At 39.8% G+C, this 25,245-nt stretch overlaps 1 protein-coding gene and 1 pseudogene across 1 annotated transcript in view; one reads left to right on the top strand and one right to left on the bottom strand.

The window, feature by feature from the left end:
- The window catches only part of ARHGAP6 (Rho GTPase activating protein 6), a 483,961-nt gene that overhangs the window by 417,159 nt on the left and 41,557 nt on the right, over positions 1–25,245 (bottom strand). The gene's annotated exons all lie outside the window — the stretch shown is intronic.
- LOC140627322 (methylsterol monooxygenase 1 pseudogene) lies at positions 22,524–24,281 on the top strand (annotated as a pseudogene).

Genomic DNA, 25,245 nt, shown 5'->3' with positions numbered 1-25,245 from the left:
GGATTTTCTGGGCCTGGGGGCACTCAGAGGATGAACCAAGGAGAGGAGAATATACAGCTCAGAAGAGGAAAAGGACAAAACAAGAGAAGGTTGGGAAACCTGATTAAGGTGAATTAATCTGAAGAATGTGAAAACCACAGGTCAAAAACTAATGATCTGTAGTAGTCAGCTAGAGCTGTGATAAAATTACATAACAAAACAGCTCACAAAAATAAGCATTATTTTCTTGCTCATACATCCTATGTGGCTGTGTTTCAGGCTGCAGTCACTGGGTTTGGCTCTAGGCTTCAAGTTGGGTCCAGATCTGTTTCCTGAAGCCTAGGTTGAAAGGGTAACAGCTATGTGGGGCATGTTCTAATCACTGCACCATCATGAGGCCAAGCGTAACCATGCAAGCGCATGTAAGGCCTCTACTTGCATCACATCTGCTAACCTTCTAACAGTTAAAGCAAGTCATATGGCCAAGCCCAACACCAAAGGGGTATGAAAATATACCCTACTCACCCCAGGACACTGCGAGATCACACTACATAAGGGAATGAATGAATGAATAAATGAATGAATGAATGAGTGAATAAAAAGAGAATGAAGAAATGAGAACACAAGCTATCATACTGTACAGAGAGCCCATTGCTATGACCCAAAAGAACAAGAGCATGCAAGCGCTCAAAGCACATTTTGATGAGGAACAGTTTTTTGGAAAGTAGAAACAAAGGACTTCTTCACTGAGTCCACCAACAGCAGGAAACTGCTGCTTAAATCACAAAGCAGTCCAAGGTTTCACGTGTGTGCTAGGAAACTGGGTTCTACAGACATCTAGAAAGTTCCAGCGTTCACATGAAATCTACACACTGTGCAAAGTACAGTTTATTGTGTAACCAAGCTCAAAGCTAGCTTATCTAGAGCCTCCCACCAAGTTCTCCATCCTCACCAAATAGTAGCATTTGTGGTAGTCTTAAGATTAGTTTCTCTGGGAAAACACTCTGAGCCTGGGAGTTACCTGCAGAAGGCTGATTAGAGAATCCTCTAGGGAGATAAACCTACCAGGAAGAGATGGGGGGAGGCAGGATCAGGCACAGGGAGGAGTCCGGCAATGCAGTTGCAACAGAGGCCTCAGCTGAGCAGACGAAGAGCTCTGGAGTTTGGGTGGCCCTTCAGAGGCAAGGAGGCCAGGCCTCTGTAACCCCGAATCAGCCAGTCAATGGCTACAGATCACCCTCTCAGAAGCAGTGTAATCTTGAGAAAGTCAGCGCCCTGGGGCTGAGGAGGGCCATAGCTGTGAGCCTTCAGAAGGTGCCATCCCCAGTAGCTGGGGGTGGGTGGGTCTAGGTCCCTGAAAGGGGGCCTCAGCAGAGCACTTGCAGAATTCACCACAGTTGGTATCCACTGACCTGCTGGGCAACTTCTGCTAAGTAACTGGGGGAGGAGAGAAGAGTTGGGGATCATGCAAGAGGGACAAGAGAAGGAAGAAGAATGGGAAGAATGTTCTCCATTGGGTCCCTAGGCTTGGGTTTGAATTTTGTGGTTAAGGCCCTTTCATTTCCAGGAGACACTCCACACCCAAGCTTCAAGTCAAAATGGCAAAGGCTGACCGAGAGCTAGGGAGCTGTCCACCCTTCCTCTTCTGCATGGAAACCAGCAGTATGCTTGGAGCATACAGGGCCTGGCCTTTGTACTGATCTGGGCAATGGGTAGAAATGTAAACTGAAAGAAGCCCCGAGAAGATAGCATGATTTACATGACAGTCAGGAGCAACCTCATCCCAGGGAGAAAAGAAGAGATACAGAAAGGAAGGGGGCTGGGGCAATGCTGTGGAAGAGTTAAGATCCTGAGGAAACTAAGTAGGGAGAGGGAAAGGAAGGGAGGAGAGACCAAATTACGCAAAGATGGCTACCACACCGTAGAGTAGGATTTACGGATTTCAACCACTTAAGAGTTTCTGCGTGCCATGCAATTTAATTTCATGTTAATTCTTTCAAGTGCAACAAATTCTTTAAAGTGTAACTTAATTCTTTGACTGCAACACCCAGTTGGACTAGATGGCAAGTGGCTTGGCATTATCCACATTATACAAAAGAGATGAGAGGACAAATAAAAATTTGCAGGGATGGAGGTACAACACTTAAGGGATGTCCTTGTGATGGTTCTCGAAGGGTTGTCTTGTACTTTATGCTGCTCCTTGCCGTGTTATTGCTTAATCCTAGTGTGCATGTGCCTTATGATCTCTTTGAGGGCAAAGGCTGTGTATGCGGATTTAAAGTGCTTGGCAGTCCTTATAGACCACAGGATCAATGAGTGAAACTCAGAGAAGGAATGGGTGGATCCTGATGAAGTCACACCATCAGCTAAAGTGGAAATGAAATCAATGGCCAGGATCTCCCTTAGGCCTAATCCAGGGAACATTCGAGAAAACAGTGGGAGCATCTTATGAAAGACATCATCTCTCAGATTGCTTTTAGGTCTCTGGAGGCTCAGTTTTACTTTTTAAAATCTTGAAAACTCCATCTGGGCCCAAGAGCAAATTTAACCATTCTTTCATTTAGGCGCCGCTTTCGCTTTCAAACAAAACCTGCCCATCATTAGTAATTTCATAGCTCAAATATGTTTGGAAGACACTTAGCAAAATATAAACATTGCTCAAAACGTCGTGATTAAAACTGCCACATTGCAAAATCACCTCAATCAATGCTTAACTCTCTCCAATCTGTTTCTTATTTCCTCTGTTCATCTTATTTCCCATAACATGATGCTCAAATACTTCTCCCTTGATAAACATTGATTTGATTAAGTGGGATTTCGTTCTTACGGTTGTCAATTCATGAGCTATATTCATCATTCCTGTAAGTTTTCTGTACCACGTGTAAAACACCGGAAGCATCATTATGATCCTCCAATGCTTAGCTATCACTTGTGGACAGCTAAGATGACAATCTGTATGAATGTGTTCCTGCGTTTTGGTCCCTTTGCATTTTTGCCAACATACGATGCTCACCTTTTCCTGTATTCAATGCTGCCTTATAAAGAACTTTATTTCTCTTATCATAGTGTCCACCATCTCCAGTGATAATAGCAACAAAAGTCTAAAGGGATAGCAGATAGCGACTAGTACAACTTACATAGCTCATTCATTGGCGGCAGAGTTCCCTGAAAAAGCCAGCTGTGGAAATGAGTGGATATAAAAGGAGTAAAGTGCTGGTGGTGATTACAACACGATAGTTGGTTCCACACTCTTTGTTTAATTAAAAGCAAGCAAAGAAAGCATTCCCACCATTATTTAGCATTCAGAGACAGGTCAGGTGATGTCTGAGTTGCCCAGAGGAAAAATTCATGAAGCTAACAGAATTAGAACCACAGACAAAGTAACTGACAATTGAGGTTATGTTCAGGGTTTTTAAAACTCCATCTTCCTTTGTAAATATATATTTTAAAATACCTATGAGGGACAAAAAAAATAGCTATGAAGGAATGTAATCCAGTTCATATTGCTGGCTTCTTGGTTACTTTTAAATTAGGTTGTGTATAAGAGTATAGCTCGTCACAGTGACCTTCTACTCTACTTTAAATTTATGTTCAATCGTAGCCAAAGAGCTAGGCCAACAAGTAACTTGCAACCCTCTGGCTTCTTTCAACAAAGTTTTGAGTGAAGCAGTGCAAAAGCATAGCAGCACAACTGACACTGTAGGCTACAATAAAAAAATAAGGGGAAAGAATCACACTTTGGTTCTTCACAGGGTATTTGCTTCAAAAACACTAAATTAAGAATTAAATTAGCAATCTGTGTGAAATTATATCTTGTGGATAAAACAGACTATGGTTTAAAGATGTTTTGTCCTCCCTACTGGAAAAAAAATAGATAAGCCTGGTTTTCATTAATCTCCCATTTTCTACCATTTTATAAATAAATTTCAGTTTTATGAAGTGATATTTCACAGCTACAACACTAGAGAAAGTCACGGATTATTGTGCAAAAATGGCAAGATCATGTGAACACAGGGACTGAAATGATGCTCTTCCTACGAATTCAAATAAATTTAAGTAACAGAACAATATTATAAATACGGGAGGTAAAGATGGCTCTAGTGTAGTTCAGTGTTCAAAACAAAGAGATTTCTTTTCTTTTCTGTAAAACTGAACTGTGGAACATATTAAATATGAGAACACGGCCATGGTACATTGCACGTTGATGGGCTAGAAAACTCTGACCACCGAAACCACCACCACCATCATCATCACAACCATCGTAATCACCATGGAGAAGCACAGGGTCTTAGGAGAAGGAACCCAGACCTCAGAGCTAGATAAATCTGGCTGTGACACACCATGATTTCCTGTCCATTCAGTTGTGTGGTCTTTGACCACTAGGGCACAGCTGGACACCCATGTGCCATCAGGAATGGCAAATTCCATCAGCATTAAGAAAGAAATTCTCAACCGGTAACAGGAGTCATGGCAATGGCTGGAAGACAGAAAGCCCTGCAACCACAGAAACCTAGGTTGCAAACCTGGCTCCACTCTTTCTGGCCAGTGGGCCTGGGGCAAGTCCTCCAACTTTTCTCAAACCTTAGTTTTTGCATTTACAAACTCGTTATCTTAGTTTGAGTCCCAGCAGAAGAGTCCGAAGAAAGATGGGGCTGCAGGTAGTTTAGATGGGAGGTGATCTCAGGAAGCTCAAGGGAGGGAGTGGGGAGAGGGAGCAGAGGGAGGTGGAAAAGTCAGAAAAGCCAGTGAAGGGTGTGCATCAATGACTGGGTTCCTGCTATGGCCAGGTGGGGCTCCATCCTGTTGGGGGCACTCTGAGAAATCACAAGGAAGGAATACCCCTCAGAACCACTCACTACAAGCAGGGGGCTGTGGCATTCTTCTACTTACTGTAGCTTCAGGTAAACATCAGGTCTGTAGAGAGGCTACTGGGAGGGGCAGAAGAGCCTCCACTATTCTCTGGACAACACTGGTTATCTTCTCCAGGACAGGATCTGAGGATCTGAGACAGGAGCGCGAAGTGCTTGGTCCAGGACAAGGACTCAGCAAATGGAGGGATGGTGGCAAAGATGACCCCTAGAGGAGGATGAGCACTACCCAACTCAGGAACCTGCCAGTGACCTGGTCTGGCCAATCCAGAGCTCCTCCTCACCTCCAGGTGAGTGCCTCCAGGAGCCCGCACGTCTGCTGCTCTGCATAGGCTACCTGCACTGTTAATACATTGCTCGTGCAATTTTAAAGGAGGTTTTTGTTGAGTCTGCAGAGCAAAAAGACAGACTCGACCTACATTGCTAAGTTGCCATGTTTAAGCGTGCACGATGCCTTCCATGGGCATAAGGCACTCTCGCCTTCATGGGCCCCTTCCTCCATAAAAAATATGCCCATGTTGGTATAAATATGAACATGTTGGCAAATCGAACTCCAATAAAAAATACAATCAATCAATCAATCAATCAGAACATGTTAATAGTATACATTAAGACATTTTCTTGGACCTAAAAGCTCTTTTTTTTTTTCAGCTGAATTCAAAAGAAACTAAAACATTTTGTAGGCCCCTGAAGAACTACAGGCCCCAGACACTATGTCTGCTATGCCTAATGGATCGATGAACCTACATATATTATTTCATTTAATTCTGATAAGAACCATGAAAAAGTGATTTCTTATCCCCATTTTTCAGATGTGGAACTGAGCCTAAGGGAGCTCAAATGGCCCATGCAAATTCACACAGCCAATGGCAGAGCCAGAGATCCTTATATACATTCTAAACCCCTCTAGCAGTCATATGGAACAAGGATTCACCCTGACCCTTGCTGCCTTTGCCCAAATCTGAAACATCACAAATATATGTAAATATATACACACAGAAACAGGCATACATGCAAGAAGTTACTGTGGCTGAGTTCAAAAAGGGTGTTGCCTGTGTTCTCCTCTAGGATTTTGATGGAATCTTGTCTCACATTTAGATCTTTCATCCATTTTGAGTTTATCTTTGTGTATGGTGTAAGAGAGTGGTCTAGTTTCATTCTTCTGCATGTGGATGTCCACTTTTCCCAGCACCATCTATTGAAGAGACTGTCTTTCTTCCAATGGATAGTCTTTCCTCCTTTATCGAATATTAGTTGACCATCAAGTTGAGGGTCCACTTCTGGGTTCTCTATTCTGTTCCATTGATCTATGTGTCTGTTTTTGTGCCAGTACCACACTGTCTTGATGACCACAGCTTTGTAGTACAACCTGAAATCTGGCATTGTGATGCCCCCAGATATGGTTTTCTTTTTTAAAATTCCCCTGGCTATTCGGGGTCTTTTCTGATTCCACACAAATCTTAAACATACATACATACATACTCAGAAGTACATCTTAAATTTTTAACAGCTTTATTGGGGTATGATTCACATACAATTCACCCATTTAAAGCATATAATTCAGTGGTTTTTAGTGTATTCAGAGAGTTGGGCCACCATCACCACACTCAACTGTAGGACATTTCATTCACGCAGAAATAAAGCCCAGACCCATTAGTAGTCACTATTCCCTACATCCACCTGTCCCTACCCCTGGCAATCACAAATCTACTTTCTATCTCTATGGATTTATTTATTCTGGACATTTCATAGAAATGCAACCATACAATATGTAGTCTTTTGTGAATGGCTTCTTTCACTGAGTGTAATGTTTTCAAGGTTCATTCACATTGTAGCATCTGTCATTACTTCACTGGTTTTTATTGCCACATAATATTCCACATAATATTGCCACATGATATCTATGGATGTACCAGATTTTATATATCCATTTATCAGTCAATGGCTATTTGGGTTGTTTCCATTATTTGATTATTATGAATAATGCTGCTATGAATTTTTGTGTTTATACATTAATTCTAAATATGTATTATTTTACATCAGGTTGTTTTCATATAATCCCTCATAGCCTAAGGAAGATCCCTAGAGTTAGGAACTTTTAATTAAAAATAACTTTTCTGGGGCACCTGGGTGGCTCAGTCAGTTAAGGATCTGCTTTGGTGCAGGTCATGATCCTGGAGTCCCAGGATCGAGCCCAGCGTCGGGTTTTCCGTTCAGTGGGGAGTCTTCTTCTCCCTCTGCTCCTTATCCCACTCATGCTCACTTGTGTTCTCGCTCTCGTTCTTACTCTCTCAAATAAATAAATAAATCTTTAGAAAAAAACCAAACACTTTTCTAACAAACAAAGGGAACAGTTAACATGAATCCATGAAGGAAGAGACTTTATAAGGGAATCGAAAACCTTTAGGAGGGACAAAATTGGACCTTCAAAAGAAACAGCAAGAAGCCAGGGCATCATGTACTTACTGAAATGGAGTGTAGACATATTTCTGAACATAATGATGAGAAAACAAGTTATTCAGCAGCTTTGCTCCTGACGTAGGACACAATGAGGAATCAATAGGAATATTCTCCTTCAGGTGAAAGGTATGGTTGCTAAAGCTTATCTTTCCAAAGGAATCATTTAGGACCTAATAAGGATCTAATCATTTATGGGGTGCCTGAGTAGCTCAGATGGTTAAGCGTCAGCTCAAATCATAATCTCGGGGTACTAGGATTGAGCCCTGATTTGGGCTCCCTGCTCAGCAGAGAGTCTGCTTCTGCTTCTCCCTCTGCCTCTGCCTCTCCCCTCTTTCCACCTGCTGCTCATTCTCTCCCTCTCAAATAAATAAATGAAATATTTTTAAAAGAATCTAATCATTTATATGTGCTGGCCTAATATTCAGCCAGAAACCAAGGAAAAATCTTCCAGCAGAACATTCCAAAAAGAAGTGCCCAGTGACTTTCTCAATTCAAACTGACAACGTCACACCCCCTCTTGACAACATCTTTCACTCCGCACCCCCCCACTTTCACCTAAGACTCACCCAACACCACTGAGCACTCAGGACACCCAGTAACACGCAATGACGACTGAGTGCCTGTGTGCCAAACATGGTGCTCAGTCCAGGAACAGAAAAACACTAAAAACAGACAAGGCTCATATATACTCTCAAGGAACTTACCCCCTTGTGAAAAAGAAGGAGACTAGTCAATCAGTATACAAATAATCAAAAACATTCCATATATAGAGATATATGCATACCCTTTTGGTTGTAAATTTTAAAAAAAGGCCAATTCTGACTAACTTTAATCCTCTGAGTACAATCATTGGAAAGATACTGTAGTGTCTCAATCTCACAGAACTAGAAGGGCCACATGTACTGGCCCTGGGAGGAAGTAAAAGTCATTATAATTCCATGCGAGTGTTCATCTGCACATGGCTGAACACAACTGCTTGCCAAAACGCAAGCTTTTATAGGAGCAATGACCTCTTTCTTGTTCAACACTGTACACCTAACCTCTAGTTTCTGGTACATTGTAGGCACCCAAACTGACCAATGCCTCCCAATTTCAATTCTAAACTTCAGAAGAAAAACAACAGATTGGCCATCTTGGGTCAGGTGTCCACTACTGGTCCAATGAGCTGTCACTACACATACTACAAATGTTGATTGGGTCTCATCCCCTGAGAGAAAGAATGGTTCTCACAGAGGAGAATTCTACTATAACTCAGTACCCACAGAGGTGGCACTTCAGAGTTGTTAGTTCAGTTTAAATAGTATCATCCAACTAATCTTGCGTTCTTTTCTCCCAGGTAACTGAGATATCATTGACATCTAACATTGTGTAAGTTTAAGGTGCACAATGTGTTGATTTGATACACTTACATATTGCAATGTGACTACCATCATAGCTTTAGTTAGCACCTCCATCATGTCACATAATTACCATTTCTTTTTTGTGGTGAGTACATTGAAGATCTACTCACTCAGAAGCTTTCAAGTAGGGGATCCCTGGGTGGCTCAGCAGTTTAGCGCCTGCCTTCGGCCCAGGCCGTGATCCTGGAGTCCTGGGATCGAGTCCCGCATCAGGCTCCCTGCATGGAGCCTGCTTCTCCCTCTGCCGGTGTCTCTGCCTCTCTCTCTCTCTCTCTCTCTCTCTCTCTCTCTCTGCGTGTGTGTGTGTGTATCTCTCATGAATAAATAAATAAAATCTTAAAAAATAAACTTTCAAGTATATAGCATGGTATTATTAGCTGTAATCACCATGCCGAACATGAGATCCCCAGAACTCATTCATTTTATAAATGAAAATTTGTACCCTTTGACCAGTATCTCCCTATCCCCCTACAAGCCCTGGTGACTACCACTCTACTCTGTTCCTAATTTGTTCTGCGTTCTCACTTACCCCCCTTCCGATCCATAGTAGATATTTATATGAATTTTGGTTTAGGAATTAAGAATAAAGTCTACAGGGCACCTGGATGGTTCAGTGGTTGAGCATCTGCCTTCAGCTCAAGTCATGATCCCGGGGTCCTGGGATCCAGTCCTGCATCAGGTTCCCCGCACAGAGCCTGCTTTTCCCTCTCCCTGTGTCTCTGCCTCTCTGTGTCTCTCATGAATAAATAAATAAAATCTTTTTAAAAAAGAATAAAGTCTGCAACTGAAAATTAAACTCAAATCAAGTTATTATTCCTTGTTTATATCCCCACCAACTAAGCCTACCAGCCATAGACTTAAAATAAGGAAAGAACACTGTTTAAACACTAACATTTCCATTATTCAAAATGCCCACGATTTCCTGAAACTGACTTGTTTATCCCAGGTGGGAAAAACCAGTGATCACTGTTTGTGGCAGATACCTTCAGAAGCCAATAATTCCTTGTTTTCCCTGGGACCCACCATCTACTCTCCTACGCACCCCACTCCCACCCCAGGATTCACCTCCAGCAGCTACGTCTGTTGCATTACGGCTGACCAAAATGGAGCATCCAACCAACCTAAACAAGGCCAATCATACTCTTGCATCGGGGAACTGGACCAGAGGGCTGAAGGGCTGTTATCAGGTTTTGTGTGGCACAGGGCCCATGGGATATAACCTTGGAGAGCAGGCTACCTTTTGGGTACTGTGGGAACTAAGAATTTGAAAAGCATTGTGAACAACAGGAAGTGAAGAAAGCAGATACACAATGCTTTGAGAATCTAGAATAATACCTGTATAATTCTAATTTTAGGCTCCAGCCTTTTCCTGAGATCTGCCTCTATCCCTGCTCTTGGGATCCACAGATATCCCTACATGCTGTTGCCAAATGCCCTTTAGCTAGTTCCATCAGCTTAGGTTACTAACCAAAATCCTAACTAGCACATACAGTTCTTGAGGGCTCTGACAGAGCTTTTTACAGTAGAGGATAAAGGACAAATCTGAGAGCACCCCACATTTCTTAGTTTGTACTTTGCAATCTATAATGAAACTAGTAGGCTTCTGAGTGTCAAACCCATCACACTTCTGGCACTAAAATTTGTGTCCAAGTTGCTATTCTTTGAAAAAGAGAAAATAGAATCACACTTTTAGGAAAAGTGGTGTTGATAGCTCTGGGCAAAATCCTGCCTGCCATCCACCTCTATCCGCCACCTCTAGGTTTCTGAGAAGACTCCATGCATAAAGAAAAATAGCAAAAGTAAAAACAAGGTTCTACTTTATTTTTAGCTGAGCCTGTTTCTAATAAACTCAGATGAAGCCAAGAGCACTTGGCAAGAAACAGGAAGGGTTCTGGTCTCCAGGCCATGATGGCACCTCATGCCGGGTTCCTTGCACCACAGGCCCACATGGTCCATTTGAGGTCAGGGAACTTTGTTGGCAGCACCCACTTCCCTATGTCAAATTCAGCAAACTGACCCTTCTCCATGGCCCTACACAGCCAACTCCATCCTAATTCCTACCTCAAGGACCTGCTAGCCAGAAACATGGTACACAAGCAGGATCACAGACCCCGGACTTCTCAGAATCTCCAATTCCAGTCCCTTCCCTCAAGGGTTGAGAAAAGGGTTGTAGTTAGCACAATCCCTGAAACACAAAACTATTCTTAAGGCCTTTATGAGTCAAGGGATCCAAAGACAAGGACACAATTCATGAGTGATGGGCTTAGTGCATACATTCTCAATGGGGCAATATTGCCACCAAGGAGGTGAAAACTGATTCTTGGGAGAGAAGAAAATTTACTCTTTTTTATGTATAAAATACAGATCTACATACACGGCATCTATGCTATTAAAATTTCATTGGGGGGTGTGTGGCAATTCTGGGAAAAAATGTCTTTAAAAGTCTCCTTAAGACAAAAGATAAGGCTCACCTAGGTGGCTCAGACGATTGGGCATCTGCCTTGAGCTTTGGTCGTGATCCCGGGGTCCTGGGATCCAGCCCCGAGTCAGGCTTCCTGCTCAACAGGGAGTCTGCTTCTCCCTCTCCCTCTGCTGTTCCCCCTGCTTGTGCTCTCTGGCTTATGCTCGCTCTTTCTCTTTCACTCTCTCTCTCTGTTAAATAAATAAATAAAATCATTTTTCTAAGATTTTATTTATTTATTCATGAGAGACACACAGAGAGAGAGGGGCAGAGACACAGGCAGAGGGAGAAGCAGGCTCCCTGCAAGAGTCTGATGCAGGACTGGGATCATGCCCTGAGCCGAAGGCAGACGCTCAACCACTGAGCCACCCAGGCATCCCAAATAAAGAAAGAAAGAAAATCTTTAGAAACAAAAAAAGAAGAAGAAGAAATAAAGAAAGAAAGAAAAAAAGGACAAGAGACATTGGAACTTGCAAGGTGGATTTTGTGGTGTGGCTTTCAGGCTCACTTACCCCGATGGACCCATTCCCAGCTCTGTGCACATTGGCTGCTAAGGACATCCAGTTCTTCTCCCAAGAATTGCCCTTTGCAGAAGGGGACCCACCTCTCCCAAGAAGGCTATGCTCACACTTTCCCCTTTTCTATGCCTCTTCCCCATGCTTTGCTCCATTTCTGTGAATGTCAAGCCTGTCCAAGGACTTTTTCATTCTGCATCTTTCTTAGACCTTCTCCCAATCAACTCTTTGTTTTGCAAACTGAATCATCTCTACATTCCCCCAACTCTTTTGCAAGTACCACTTCCATCTGAATACTCTTCATAAGTGCTGATGGCTTTTCTACTGCTACTCATAAAAGCACTCTGAGGTATATAATCTTGCCTCATTCTTTTTTCTACTCCCAGGACCTAGCATTGTTTCTGGCAGGAACAAATGTTCATTAAGTGTTAGATCAATCAAAGTAGTTTATAGAGCATGTTTGTGAGTCTTTGGGCAAACTGCAGCCTATGGAAGCTGAGTAGGCCACAGAGCAACTTCCAGTTATTTCAAAGTTGGTCCATCAACTGAAAAGACCCAGCTCTAGTTATTTTTGCATTCCTATAAGCACCAACAGCCAAGAAAACAAAATACCTAAAATATCCTGTCAAGATACAATCCAATTGTTATAAATAAGATATTTTTTAATAAGTAAGTATATGAGAAAATACATCTCTATTGAAATAGCTGTATTTAAATTCAAGTGCTAAACATAAATAAAATATAAATAATGCTGACTTCTTCTTTCAGACTACATATAGGTTATAGTTATTTTATCTGTACTGTCTCTTTTGAGGTTCAGTCAATCGAGATAATATTTTACCCATTTTAAAAAGGATGAAAGTAGGGGCACTTGGGTGGCTCAGTCCATTAAGCCTCTGACTCTTGGTTTCGGCTCAGGTCATGATCTCAGGATCATGGGATTAAGCCCTGCATTGGGCTCTGCTCAGCACAGAGCCTGCTTGTTCCTCTCCCACTGCTCCCCTCCCCCAATAAATAAATAAAATCTCTTTTTTTAAAAAAGGATGAAAGTATTTTAACAAGTTCAAGTGGCTCCCTCAAAGCCTCAAGATTGCAAAGTAATACATGGATAACTGAATTCAAACCCAAGCCTCCTAAACCCAGTCTGGTGGTTCTCAGTCAGGGACAATTTCACCCCCTTAGAGGTTTTTGGCAATAATGGGAGATTTTTTATTTTTGGTTGTTGCAACTAGGGGAGAGGTGCTACTGGCATCTTGTGCAAAAGACCAGGAATGCTGCTAAACATATCATTATATAGAGGACAGCCCTTAATAACCAGGAATTTACCTGGCCCAGAATGCCAACAGTGCTGAAGTTGAGAAATTCTGATGATGTCCAATGCATTCACCATCAATTTCACGTTGTCTTTGAGTAGACAACCTAGTTTTTAAATAGGCAGGGAATTATCAAACCTTTGGCCACAGGGCTATGCTTTCCAACGCAAAAGCCATGAGCCACATGCAGTTATTGAGTGCATGAAATGTGTCTAGTCCATACCGAGGTAATTCTGGGCTTTGAAGACAGTGTGAAATAAAGCATGTAAATTCCCTCAATATTTGTATATTGGTTACATGTTGACATGATGATATTTTGAATCTACTGCATTAAACAAAATATGTAACTATAATCAATTTCACTTGTTTCTTTTTACTTTTTTAGTGGGGCTATGAGATAATTTAAAATTTCATATGTGGCTCTCACTTGGGGCTTTCATTATATTTCTTTGGATAGTGGTGCTATATCGTTGCTGCTGCAGAAAATATCTAGTTGAAACAGTGTATGTCATATCCATTATGCAAAGCAACATGAGAACAGGCTATTTCAAAACAGTCTTCCAATTTGTGATAGGTAAAATAATAGCCCCCACAAAGATGTCCACATCCTCTTACGGGGAACCAACGAATATGTCACTTTACAGGGCAAAAGGGACTTTGCAGACATGATTAAGTTCAGAACTTTGAGATAGGGAGATAATCCTGGACTATCTGGGTGGGCTCAAAATAATCACAAGTATCCTTATAGGAAAAAGGGAGGCAAGTGAGTCAAAAAAGAAGACATGCTGACAAAAGCAGTGTCTAAGAGAAATGGAAAGATGCTTGCTATGCTGCTGGCTTTGAAAATGAAGAAAGGGGCCACAAGCCAAGGAGGCAGGCAGCTTCTAGAAGGTGGAATAGGCATTGGAATGAATTCTCCTCCAGAGCTTCCAGAAGGAACATAACATTGCCAAAACCTTGGTTTTCGACACCCAGTTCCTCCAGAACTGTAAGATAATAAATTTGTGCTGTCTTAAGCCACTAAGTCTGGGGTAATTTGTTATAGCAGCATAGGAAACTACTCCAGCATTATGCACACAGAGATGGATTATGTTGCACATAGGCGTTCATTCAAAATTGAAAATTCTACCAAAATATATGACTCCATTTTCGGAAGTAGAAATCTATATGACTTTGATTAAGCACACTCACTATAGCTGACATAACCTGGGGTCTATACCATCTCCACAATTATAATACAATGTATTTACCAAAACCACTTAACTCAATGAATTACTGTAAACTGTACTTGGACCATGCATGGATAATTGATCTGCACAACATACATGGTGCCACAAGTAGAAATCACTAAAGAGAAAAAGAAAAGGCAGCTAAAAAATGAAGAATTGATTGTCCTATATAACATACATATTCATACACAATACATGTCTCGGGAATGGATGCTCACTACTCAACCCATGCTATTGAAATTCCAGTATAAAAGCAAATTGCTGTACATGAACAATAATTATATACACAAAGAAAATGATATTTTAGCTAAACACCTAAGTGAAGGACAAGCATGAAAAAAAAAAGGACAAGCATGGTTACTGTAAGTCTCTCTACTTTTCTATAATATCTAAACTCATGTGATTACCAGGCAAATGAAGTTTTTAAAAATGCCATCCCTATTCACAAGCTTCTGTGTTAGAGTGCATAGCTGGGGAGTTAATCCTTTGGATAATATCACTTTTCAAGGAAGGTGGGCTTTAGTAAAAAAAAAAATTTTTAAATAGGAGGGATTAATAATACACTAATCTCCTTAGTAACTGAAGCTAATTTATGAGAACTATAAACTTTAATCTATTTCCAACTTTAAAAGCAAAGAACATAAGTCAACCAGAAAAGTATTTATGGCTAGCTACCAAAATTAAAATTGATTCTCTTTTGGGCAGAAGTAGCAAGAGCTCTGGATTAGGGGGAAGACATAGGATCTAGTTCCTGTTCCGGAACCAAGATACTATGCAGCTTTAAGCAAGTCCCTTGGGTTCTCAAACCTTGGTTTTCTCCTTCACAATATTACAATATTAGACCAGCCGTGTGTCCCTATGGCTCTCTACTGCTCAAAAACAATCTATGCTTAAGCATTCATACAGGATTGTTTTATTGACTTCATTCTTTTGTTAACATAAAAAAGGCATAATTTATCAAGACTTTCAAATCTTAGGTTGTGTCCTAAGACAATGCATGTCTGGTGATACAATGAAAAAGAGCAGCATGCGTTTTCCTATAGTTTATTCAGTGTTTAGGGATTTGATGTCTTCACTTGGCTTGCAGTGAAAATGTTAACACAGATTACTGCCCTCTAATAAAAATAATTTTCATTACATTTGGCCAGAAATATGTGTGCGAGGAAGAGTAGGATCCAAACAACAGATCAGCATATCAGCTTCTGCAGCTTTGCCTCCTCCCTTCCTCCTACAGTCCCCTCCCCCCTCTCCTATCACTGTCCAACATCATTAATCAAAAGCAAGGCTTAACTATAAATAGGCACTGGAATTGACTTAACTAACTTTAACATGGAGGGAAGGGGCTGGGTTAGGTTCCAAGTTGGCTATATTTCCCTCCATTCCTGAAGATTTTCCAGCAAGGTCTAAATCTCCTGCTGCCCTCTTCTCCCTCACAGTCTTCACTGTCCTTCTGCATTAAAACTGCAGACAGCACTTTACTTTATTCTTACTTTGCAGGACAATCTCCTTGTCTTCATTTGCGACATGCAATGCCTGTGCTCAGTCACAGAGATAATACATAAAGTCATAGGGAAATGTCTATATAAGTAATTCAAAAATATCTAGAGGTTTTAGAGTTTAGAATTAGCCTGATCAATACTACAAATGTAGAATTTGGCTAAAATTAAAGCAGGTTTATAGAAGCTCTGTTGTTAATACAAAAAAGAAAGATGAAACGAGATCATAATCAAGCTGGGGCAAGAAGGTAATAAGACAGTATCTAGGGGCGCCCTGAGTGATGTAGTCAGTTGAGCATGTGGCTCATGGTTTTGGCTCAGGTCACGATCTTGGGGTTGTGAGATCAAGCCCTGAGTCAGCTCCGTACATAGTGCAGAGTCTGCTGGAGATTCTCTCTCCCTCTCCTTCTGACCCTCCCCATTCACGCTTGCCCTCTCCCCCCCACCCACCGCTTCTCTCTCAAAAAGTAAATATATTTTTTTAAAGTATCTAAAGGAATCGAATGATAGGCATACTTCATTTTACTGCATCTCACAGATAGTGGTTGGGTTTTGTTTTGTTTTGTTTTTACAAATTAAAGGTTTATGGCAACTGTGCATTGAGCAAGTCTATTGGTACAATTTTTCAAGCAGCATTGCTCACTTTGTGTCTCTGTGTCACATTTTGGTAATTCTCATGGTATTTCAAACTTTTTCATTATTATGTTTGTTATGGTGATCTGTGACCAGTGACCTTTGAGGTTACTATTGTAACTGTTCTGGGGTGCTACGAATCACTCCCATATCAAATTTACTTAATTGATAAGTGTGTATGCTCTGACTGCTCCACCAACTGGCCATTCCCCCATCTCTCTCTCTTTGGACCTCTCTATTCCCTGAGACACAGATACATTGGAATCAAGCCAATTAAAAACCCTACAATGGGGACGCCTGAGTGGCTCAGCGGTTGAGTGTCTGCCTTGGGCCCAGGGCATGATCTCGGAGTCCTGGGATCGAGTCCCTCATTAGGCTCCCTGCAGGGAGCCTGCTTCTCCCTCTCCCTGTGTCTCTGCCTGTCTCTCTCTCTCTCTTTCTCTCTCTCTCTCTCTCTCCCTCTGTGTGTGTGTGTGTGTGTCTCATGAATAAATAAATTTAAAAAGAAAAAAATCCTACAATGGCCTCTAAGTGTTCAAATGAAAGGAAAAGTCGCATGTCTCACTTTAAATCAAAAGCTAGAAATCACTAAGCTTAGTAAGGGAGGCAATGTCAAAGATGACATAGGTCAAAAGCTAGGCCTCTGGCACCAAACAACCAAATTGTGAACGCAAAGGAAAAGTTCTTAAAGGAAATTAAAAGCCCAACACCAGCAAACATTGATAAGAAAGTGAAACAGCCTTATTGTGGATATGGAGAAAGTTTTTATGGTCTGGGTAGAAGATCAACCCAGCCGCTATATTCCCTTAAGCCAAAGCCTACTCCAGAGCAAGGCCCTTACTCTCTGCAATTATATGAAGGCTGAGAGAGGGGAGGAAGCTGCAAAAGGAAAGCCTGAAGCTAGCAGAGGTTGGTTCATGAGATTTAAGGAAAGAAGCCAACTCTGTAACATCAAAGTGCAAGAGGAAGCAGCAAATGTTGACAGAGAAACTGCAACAAGTGAGCCAGAAGATCTAGCTCAGGTGACTACTATAGGTGACTATGCTGGACAGATTTTCCATCTAGATGAAACAGATGCCACCATGGACTTCCATAGCTAGAGAGGAAAAGTCAATGCCTAGCTTCAAAGTTTCAAAGGACGGGCTGACTCTCTTGTTAGGGGTTAATGCAGCTGGTGAGTTTAAGTTGAAAGCAATGCCCATTTGTCATATGGAAAATCCTAGGGCCCTTAAATATTAAGCTAAATCCACTCTGCCTGTGCTCTATAAATAGAACAACAAAGCCTGGATGAAAGCACATCTGTTTACACCATGGTTTACTGAATATTTTGATCCCACTGTTGAGACCTACTGCTCAGAAAAGAAGATTCCTTTCAAAATATTACTGTTCATTGACAATGCACCCACCTAAGAGCTCTGGTGGAGATATCCAACGAGATGAATGTTGTTTTCATGTCTGCTAACACAACATCCATCCTCCACCCCATAGATCAAGGCATCATTCTGATTTTCAAGACTTATTATTTAAGAAATACACTTACTAGGCTACAGCTGCCATAAAGAGTGATTTTTCTGAGGGATCTGGGCAAACTCAATTGACAACCTTCTGGAAAGAATTCACCATTCTCGATGCCATTAAGAATATTCATGATTCATGGGAAGAGGTCAAAATATCAACATTAATGAAAGTTTGGAGGAAGCTGACTTCAACCTTCATGGATATTTTTAATTAAGGTATGTACATTGTTTAGACTTAATACTATTGCACACTTAACTGTCTACAGTATAACATAAACGTAACATATATGCACTGGGAAACCAAAAAAATCATTTGACTCACTTTATTACAACATTCACTTTATTGTGATGGTCTGGAACTGAGTTTACAATATCTCCAAGACATACCTGTGCCAACGGGAAAAAAAACCAACTCAAACTCAATGAAAAACAACTCAAACATTTTTTGTAAACCTTTCTTCTATGACTTCTAGATAAGAAAGAGTTTTAAGTTCATACTGTATAGTGTCCCCTCTGCCCTAAATATGTAGTTATGATTAATGAAATATAAAAAGAGAACACCAAAAGATAACAGCAAAGGGGCACCTGGGCAGCTCAGTTGGTTAAGTGTATGACTCTTGATTTCAGGTCAGGTCATGATCTCAGGGTCATGAGATTAAGCTCTGAGTTGAGCTCCACCCTCAATGGGGAGTCTGCTTAAGATTCTTTCCCATTAGAAATGACAAATACCCACCATTTGCTTTGACGTGGATGGAACTGGAGGGTATTATGCTGAGTGAAATAAGTCAATCAGAAAAAGACAAACATTATATGGTCTCATTCATTTGGGGAATATAAAAATTAGTGAAAGGGAATAAAGGGAAGGGAGAGAAAATGAGTGAAAATATCAGTGAGGGTAACAAAACATGAGAGACACTTAACTCTGGGAAATGAACAAGGGGTAGTGGAAAGGGAGGTGGGCAAGGGGTTGGGGTGACTGGGTGATGGGCACTGAGGGGGGCACTTGGCGGGATGAGCACTGGATGTTATATGTTGGCAAATTGAACTCCAATAAAAAAAATTTTTTTTAAAGATTCTTTCCCTCTCCATCTGTCTCTCTCCCAGCTTGCATGTGTACTCTCATTCTCTCTCTCTGTCTCTGTCTCTCTCAAATAAACTAATAGATCTTTTTAAAAAAGATAACAGCAAAATCCAAACTAAGATATATATCCTCACCAATAGTGGTGATGGTGAAGTCACAGCCTGCTGAGTGCTGGGCCCTTAAACAGGCAGCAAGAAGTGGGAATTTCTTTCCAGTGGGGGATTAAAAGTCCTCTACTTAATATGAAAGACTGAACCCAGGCTCTAGGCTTAAAGCTGAATAGGATTTAGAACCACCTGCTTATGAAAGGAAGTTAAAATAAACTATTACCAACTGATTCCCAGATTTACAGGTTATACACCACTGGTTACTAAGGGGGAGGACATGACTTTGTTCCCCAGAGAACATTTGGCAATGTCTAGAGACATTTTGGGTTGTCATAACTGGAGAGAAAGATGTGCTACTAGTACATAACAAGTAGAGGCCAGGATACCACTAAACATCCTACAATGCACAATACTGTCCATCAGAACAAAGAACCACCTAGTCCAAACTGTCAAGAGTTTCCCTACTAAGAAATCCTGGGTTATATGAAGCTAAATACCTATGAAAGCAGGAGGCATCAAGACAGTCTGTCTAGACCAAAATCTGAATCAGGCTGCTACTGGCTTGGAGACTGGCTCTGCATTACTCCTCATTTCACTATGGGACAGGAGCTCCAAACCATCATACAAGATGTGGTTCTGTCCTGAGGACCCAGGTGGAAGTCAACTGAAAGACCTGAGACACAAAGAGTTGTCCATTAAAGAGAGAGAAAGAGTAAAAAGAATGAAAATGCAAAACCAAATGAGCAAGAGAGAGCTTGAAAAATACAAACAAAAAATTTCACTCAATTAGCCTATGAACCCAAATAACAAAACCTGTAAAGAAATATAACATTGAAAAAGACAGCCAATAATATAAATATTCATAAATGAGTTTACTCCAGTGAAAAAAATTTACAAAATAGCTTGACAAAAACTTAAAAAGAAATATGCTTAAAAAGTCCAGGAATAGAAGAGATAAGATCACATCTACAAAAATAGAAGAAATTATGACACAAAATCAGACAGAAGAAAGGACAAGAAAATGAAAAAAGAAATGAATTGAAAATTAGAAAAAAATTACTGGTTTTAAAATTAAAAATTCAAAGAATAGGATAATCTCTGGACCCGAAAAAGCTGAAGAGTGAATTAGTAAATTAGATTTTGGTACCAAGAAATTTGCCCAAAAGGCCAGCAAAAAGAGAAAAAAGAAATTTAAGATTCTTAAAGAGCATTTAAAAATCGGGGGAAATGGCTTGAGAAGCTCCAACTTTAGAGATTTATTAGATATTTAGAACCTCCTATTAGAGACTTTAAAAACAGAAGTCTGAAACAACTGAAGAGAAGTATTTGTACATAAATATACAATAGTTCTTTTTCCATTACCAAGGAAAAATGAAAGTCTTCAGTTGAAAATGTACTATTAGTATTCACCAGCATAAATACGAATAAATTCCACATCTAGACATATTTTAGTAAAACTAAAAAATATCTATATTAAAAGTCAGCAGAGACAACTGGCAGCTTAACCTAAAAAACAAGTGACTATCAGACTCACAACAGACTTCTGATCAGTAACAAAAGTTGATAAAAGAGCCTGGAGCCAAGTCTTTACAATGGTGATGAAAATAACTGTCAATACAGAATTTTAGTTCTGGATATTATCATGTAACATTGAGGGCAAAATAATAATAGTATAAAACATTAAGAATGGTTAGCACTCACTAAAAGAACTATTACAGGATTTATTTCAGCAAGAAGAAATGTGACCTTGGAGGAAAGGCATGGCACGAAAGAAATGAAGTATTTGGGCTTCTTGTAGATGCAAATACAAAGTGACATTGCTGCAATAGTTAAGCCGTACCACTTGCAACAATGCCAGATGCCCTTGACTTCAGTATTATTAATACTTTACCTTATAATCCCTACTTTAATATATTGCACTTTTTAAAGATTTATTTATTTATTTATTTATTTATTTATTTGAGGGAGAGGGAGACAGAGAGAGCATGCACAGAGGGAAAGAAACAAGCTGACTCAACGAACAAGGAGGCCTGATACACAGCTCCATCCCAGGACCCTGAGATCATAACCTGAGCTGAAGTCAGATGTTTAACTAACTGAGCTACCCACCCAATATATTGCTTTTAATTTCACTAAAGATGAAAATTCTATTTTGATGTACAGAGACAAAAGAAAGATTGTCAAGAACAAGCATACAGAAACTTAGAATGACCAGATAAATTAAGTATAGACAGAAACAATGTACCAAAGAAACACACAAACAAAAAAAAAGTCTTCAAAGAAATAGTTACCAAACATTAGGAGAAAGGTAAAGAGAATAAAACCACCAAAAAACAGAATGGGGAGAACTGTCGGATCCTGGACAAAACTGAGATTGCTTTAACTACTTTATTTACAAAACAAGGAATGAAGGGAAATCAATATCCTGCATCCTTGACCAAAAGTGTTATTAATCTAAAAGATCACTTTAAGGTATCTTTTTGCTCAATGATTTAGCAAACATTATGTAGCAGTCCCAAGCATAAAATCTTAGCTTTGAAATACATATGGAATAAAGTTTTAGCTGTTCCCAGAAATTTTTTTGCATTTTCTCCATGCATCTATGCCAAGTTTTTCAAGCTAGGTATTCAACAAAGAGGATGGAACCAAAACATAGCATTTACCAACAGCCCAGGTAAAATCTTAATATTTATAAGGCAGAGAAATACATTCTATGTTACCTTTAACATTTGTTGATAAAATTGCAAAGGACACATTGAACCAAGAACCACATAATTTCCAATAATTCCTGAGTTTTTACTAATTCCTCAAGTTTTACACTGTTGAGATGCCGAATATCTCAACAGTGCCTGGTCTATGATATAACCTCAATACATGTTTGTGAGTAAATAAAATTACATGAAAAAAATATAAGAGAAAAGCAGAAATTGAGGAGATAAAAAACAAGATATACTAAAAAATATGTAAAACCAAAAGAACCAAAAGCTACTTTTTTTACTAAAAAACAAGCTAATAAAATGGAAAATATTAAGATATACCTAGAGAAATATACATATACAATATTAATAATAAAAAATACAAATAAAGGAATGATTTTAAACCATAAAATAATATCAACATAATAAATTTTAAAACTTGAGTAAAATGCATAATTTTAAAGAAACATGTAAATTATGAAAATTGGTCATGAAGAAACAGAAAATCAGAATAAATAAATAACCATTAAAGGAATCTAACTGGTAACTAGAAGTATACCCTTGAAAATGACAACTAGGCCCAGATGGTTTTGCAGTTTGTTCAAACAACTTCAAAATATGTAAAAACAAAAAAATCACCCAATTCTCTGAATGAAGCTAGAATGCTCTTCATTCCAATTTGACAAGGACTGTATAAAGCTAATATTGGAGATCTACCTGCCAATGAATACAGATGCCAAAGTCTGAAAGAAAATATAGCAGGCGTTCCCGCCGCTCGGCCAGAATTCTAAGGCTTTCTGCAGAGATTTGAAAAATGGCAACAAATGAAAGTATCAGCATCTTTAGTTCAGCATCCTTGGCTGTGGAGTATGTAGATTCACTTTTACCTGAGAACCCTCTACAAGAACCATTTAAAAATGCTTGGAACTATATGTTGAATAATTATACAAAGTTCCAGATTACAACATGGGGATCCTTGATAGTTCACGAAGTTCTTTATTTCTTGTTCTGTTTACCTGGATTTTTGTTTCAATTTATACCTTTCATGAAAAAGTACAAAATTCAAAAGGATAAACCAGAAACCTGGGAAAACCAATGGAAATGTTTTAAAGTACTTCTCTTTAATCACTTTTGTATCCAGCTTCCCTTGATCTGTGGAACTTATTATTTTACAGAGTATTTTAATATACCTTATGATTGGGAAAGAATGCCAAGATGGTATATGCTTTTGGCGAGATGCTTTGGCTGTGCGGTGATTGAGGACACCTGGCACTATTTCCTGCATAGGCTCTTGCATCACAAAAGAATATATAAATATATTCATAAAGTTCATCATGAGTTTCAGGCTCCATTTGGAATGGAAGCTGAATATGCACATCCTTTGGAAACTCTGATTCTTGGAACTGGATTTTTCATTGGAATCATGCTTTTATGTGATCATGTCATTCTCCTTTGGGCATGGGTGACCATTCGTTTGATAGAAACTATTGATGTCCATAGTGGCTATGACATTCCCCTGAACCCTTTGAATTTGATCCCTTTCTATGCTGGTTCTCGGCATCATGATTTCCACCACATGAACTTCATCGGAAACTATGCTTCCACATTTACATGGTGGGATAGAATTTTTGGAACAGACTCTCAATTTACTGCCTATAATGAAAAGATGAAGAAGATTGAGAAAAAGATGCAATAAATATCTCCTCTCCACCATCCTGAAAGCACACACCTCCCTGAATTGAAGCGAATAGCTAACCTTGCTTCTGCGGAGCAGAAATAAACCTGTGTCTTGGCTGCTAAGTGATACAAAGAACATTAACAACCTTTAATTATCTTCCTAGCGGGAACTTTTTCTACTTTACATAAAAGTTCTGTATGTGTAGAAATAAGTAAATCCATAACGAAGTATGATTTTCGTGAGGAGGTTGTAAAGGCCGTGTTGCTAACCTTACAGAAAGGTTCTAAGTAATGGAAGAAGTATCAGTCTGTCTTTCCCCCGTAACACCAGAGGCCTGAAGCTAAGATGGGTCTTTAAAATCTTGTAAATATAGTGGCCATTTCAGTATCTCTTAGCAGGGTGTTGGCCTCATATTGAACTTTAAACATTTTCTAGAATTTGCCTAAACATCCAAGTATCATGGGTCGAACCGTATGGATCGACAGTGAGAGTGAGGTGGCCAAATCCGGAATTGCCCGCCCCAAGAACTTCTTCTCTGGTCCTGAGCTGACTGGTTTGGGGTGATTCTCCTTCTTTGAGAAGCCCTTTCGGATGGCAATGTGCTACTGGTATCTATAAATTAAGGCGTTTCCGAATTGTCATAAATGGGATATTTTAGTCTAAAGGTTTTCAGGTTACTTGAATTTTTTAAAGAAAATTGAGCTTTATTTCTGCTATTTACCCTTTCATTTTTGTATATCAAGTTTTCATTATACTTAAAACTGTATCTTGAAACATTGTGAACTGACTTGCTGTATTTGCACTTTGAACAATTGAAATAAATGTGATTTTTTTTTGTCTGATAAAAAAAAAGAAAATATAGCAGAACATTTTTTAAATCTACTATGTATATCAATAAAGCAAGGATGGTCCAAGTTTTTTTAATCTAAAAATTTAATATACCACATTAACATATTAAAGATAAAAAACTGGGGCACCTGGGTGGTTCAGTCAGTTAAGCGTCTGCCTTTGGCTCAGGTCATGATGATCCCAGGATCCTCGGATCAAGCACCATGTCGGGCTCCCTACTCAATGGGGAGCCTGCTTCTCCCTTTCCCTCTGCTGTTCCCTCTACTTGTGCTCTTGCTCTTTCTCTCTCTCTCTCTCTCTCTGACAAATAAAGAAAATATTTTAAATAAATAAAAAGATGAAAAACTGGGGCACCTGGGTGGCTCAGTTAGGCTTCTGCTTCCAGCTCAGGTCATGATCCCAGGGTCCTGGGATGGAGCCCCAGGCTCCTTGCTCAGCAGAAAGCCTGCTTCTCCCTCTCCTTCTGTCTGCTGCTCACCCTGCTCGTGCTCTCTTGCTCTCTGTCAAATAAATAAATAATCTTTAAAAAAATAAAGACGATATATAAATTAGTGAAAGGGAATAAAGGGAAAGGAGAGAAAATGAGTGAAAATATCAGTGAGGGTGACAAAACATGAGAGACACTTAACTCTGGGAAATGAACAAGGGTTGGTGGAAAGGGAGGTGGGCAGGGCAGGGAGTTGGGGTGACTGGGTGATGGGCACTGAGGGGGGCACTTGATGGGATGAGCACTGGGTGTTATTCTATATGTTGGCAAATTGAACACCAATAAAAAATACGTTTATAAAAATTAATAAATGATTAAAAAATAAAATAAAGACAAAAAACCATATCTGCATCCCTTGTATTCAGGGGGGGAAATTCCCTAAAATTAATCACTTATTATTTTAAAAACTCTTAGCAAATAAAAATTTTAAAAGACCCTCTTAACTTGATAAGCATTTTTTAAAAAACCTAAGACAA

This window comes from Canis lupus, chromosome X (assembly GCF_048164855.1).
Source record: "Canis lupus baileyi chromosome X, mCanLup2.hap1, whole genome shotgun sequence".
In the NCBI taxonomy this organism is placed as follows: Eukaryota; Metazoa; Chordata; class Mammalia; order Carnivora; family Canidae; genus Canis; species Canis lupus.
Note: the sequence above shows the minus strand (reverse complement) of the source record. Positions and strands in the feature narration are given on the sequence as shown.